The following is a 3,481-nucleotide window of genomic DNA, read 5'->3' on the forward strand; positions in this document are numbered from 1 at the left end:
GAGACACGGGCTGGAGAGGAGAGGATGAGGGAATGTGTGGGAGGGGGAGACACGGGCTGGGGAGGATGGGATGAGGGAATGTGTGGGAGGGGGAGACACGGGCTGGGGAGGATGGGATGAGGGAATGTGTGGAAGGGGGAGACACGGGCTGGGGAGGATGGGATGAGGGAATGTGTGGGAGGGGGAGACACGGGCTGGGGAGGATGGGATGAGGGAATGTGTGGGAGGGGGAGACACGGGCTGGAGAGGATGGGATGAGGGAATGTGTGGGAGGGGGAGACACGGGCTGGAGAGGAGAGGATGAGGGAATGTGTGGGAGGGGGAGACACGGGCTGGGGAGGATGGGATGAGGGAATGTGTGGGAGGGGGAGACACGGGCTGGGGAGGATGAGATGAGGGAATGTGTGGGAGGGGGAGACAGGGGCTGGGGAGGATGGGATGAGGGAATGTGTGGGAGGGGGAGACACGGGCTGGGGAGGAGGGGATGAGGGAATGTGTGGGAGGGGGAGACACGGGCTGGGGAGGATGGGATGAGGGAATGTGTGGGAGGGGGAGACACGGGCTGGAGAGGATGGGATGAGGGAATGTGTGGGAGGGGGAGACACGGGCTGGAGAGGATGGGATGAGGGAATGTGTGGGAGGGGGAGACACGGGCTGGGGAGGATGGGATGAGGGAATGTGTGGGAGGGGGAGACACGGGCTGGGGAGGATGGGATGAGGGAATGTGTGGGAGGGGGAGACACGGGCTGGGGAGGATGGGATGAGGGAATGTGTGGGAGGGGGAGACACGGGCTGGGGAGGATGGGATGAGGGAATGTGTGGGAGGGGGAGACACGGGCTGGGGAGGATGGGATGAGGGAATGTGTGGGAGGGGGAGACACGGGCTGGGGAGGATGGGATGAGGGAATGTGTGGGAGGGGGAGACACGGGCTGGAGAGGATGGGATGAGGGAATGTGTGGGAGGGGGAGACACGGGCTGGAGAGGATGGGATGAGGGAATGTGTGGGAGGGGGAGACACGGGCTGGGGAGGATGGGATGGGGGAATGTGTGGGAGGGGGAGACACGGGCTGGCGAGGATGGGATGAGGGAATGTGTGGGAGGGGGAGACACGGGCTGGAGAGGATGGGATGAGGGAATGTGTGGGAGGGGGAGACACGGGCTGGAGAGGATGGGATGAGGGAATGTGTGGGAGGGGGAGACACGGGCTGGGGAGGATGGGATGAGGGAATGTGTGGGAGGGGGAGACACGGGCTGGGGAGGATGGGATGAGGGAATGTGTGGGAGGGGTAGACACGGGCTGGGGAGGATGGGATGAGGGAATGTGTGGGAAGGGGAGACACGGGCTGGGGAGGATGGGGGAATGTGTGGGAGGGGGAGACACGGGCTGGGGAGGATGGGATGAGGGAATGTGTGGGAGGGGGAGACACGGGCTGGAGAGGATGAGGGAATGTGTGGGAGGGGGAGACACGGGCTGGAGAGGATGAGGGAATGTGTGGGAGGGGGAGACACGGGCTGGAGAGGATGGGATGAGGGAATGTGTGGGAGGGGGAGACACGGGCTGGAGAGGATGGGATGAGGGAATGTGTGGGAGGGGGAGACACGGGCTGGGGAGGATGGGATGAGGGAATGTGTGGGAGGGGGAGACACGGGCTGGGGAGGATGGGATGAGGGAATGTGTGGGAGGGGGAGACACGGGCTGGGGAGGATGGGATGAGGGAATGTGTGGGAGGGGGAGACACGGGCTGGAGAGGATGGGATGAGGGAATGTGTGGGAGGGGGAGACACGGGCTGGAGAGGATGGGATGAGGGAATGTGTGGGAGGGGGAGACACGGGCTGGGGAGGATGGGATGGGGGAATGTGTGGGAGGGGGAGACACGGGCTGGCGAGGATGGGATGAGGGAATGTGTGGGAGGGGGAGACACGGGCTGGAGAGGATGGGATGAGGGAATGTGTGGGAGGGGGAGACACGGGCTGGAGAGGATGGGATGAGGGAATGTGTGGGAGGGGGAGACACGGGCTGGGGAGGATGGGATGAGGGAATGTGTGGGAGGGGGAGACACGGGCTGGGGAGGATGGGATGAGGGAATGTGTGGGAGGGGGAGACACGGGCTGGGGAGGATGGGATGAGGGAATGTGTGGGAGGGGTAGACACGGGCTGGGGAGGATGGGATGAGGGAATGTGTGGGAAGGGGAGACACGGGCTGGGGAGGATGGGATGGGGGAATGTGTGGGAGGGGGAGACACGGGCTGGGGAGGATGGGATGAGGGAATGTGTGGGAGGGGGAGACACGGGCTGGAGAGGATGACGGAATGTGTGGGAGGGGGAGACACGGGCTGGAGAGGATGAGGGAATGTGTGGGAGGGGGAGACACGGGCTGGAGAGGATGAGGGAATGTGTGGGAGGGGGAGACACGGGCTGGGGAGGATGGGATGAGGGAATGTGTGGGAGGGGGAGACACGGGCTGGGGAGGATGGGATGAGGGAATGTGTGGGAGGGGGAGACACGGGCTGGGGAGGATGGGATGGGGGAATGTGTGGGAGGGGGAGACACGGGCTGGGGAGGATGGGATGAGGGAATGTGTGGGAGGGGTAGACACGGGCTGGGGAGGATGGGATGAGGGAATGTGTGGGAAGGGGAGACACGGGCTGGGGAGGATGGGATGGGGGAATGTGTGGGAGGGGGAGACACGGGCTGGGGAGGATGGGATGAGGGAATGTGTGGGAGGGGGAGACACGGGCTGGAGAGGATGAGGGAATGTGTGGGAGGGGGAGACACGGGCTGGAGAGGATGGGATGAGGGAATGTGTGGGAGGGGGAGACACGGGCTGGAGAGGATGGGATGAGGGAATGTGTGGGAGGGGGAGACACGGGCTGGAGAGGATGGGATGAGGGAATGTGTGGGAGGGGGAGACACGGGCTGGAGAGGATGGGATGGGGGAATGTGTGGGGGGGGGAGACACGGGCTGGAGAGGATGGGGGAATGTGTGGGGGGGGAGACACGGGCTGGGGAGGATGAGGGAATGTGTGGGGGAGGGGGAGACACGGGCTGATGATGAATACATCGTGTTTTAGGTCTGTGCCTGTTTTATAGAGCAGGGGATCCCAGGCTCAGTCCTGTTAGCACCAGTAGCAATGCAGTTATTAAGGACCCCCCCCCCCCCCCCCCGCTTCAGCGCAGGGAGTTCAGTGAAAAATTATTGGGCCACATGTGCTAGTGTCAGGATAGTCATTAAACCTGCACTGTTAGTGGTCCGAACAGGACTGGGGTTTGGGAGCCACTGATCCCTGCTATAGTGTATTACTCAACTTTCTCTAGTGCACCCAGGCACGATTGTGTCATTAGTACAAACACACGTACATGTACACACGCAGACACACACACGCAGACGTACACACGTACACACACACGCGCGCACACACGTACGTACACACACACACGCACACACACGTACACGTAAACACACGTACACACACAGACG

This window comes from Ascaphus truei, unplaced genomic scaffold (assembly GCF_040206685.1).
Source record: "Ascaphus truei isolate aAscTru1 unplaced genomic scaffold, aAscTru1.hap1 HAP1_SCAFFOLD_295, whole genome shotgun sequence".
NCBI lineage: Eukaryota > Metazoa > Chordata > Amphibia > Anura > Ascaphidae > Ascaphus > Ascaphus truei.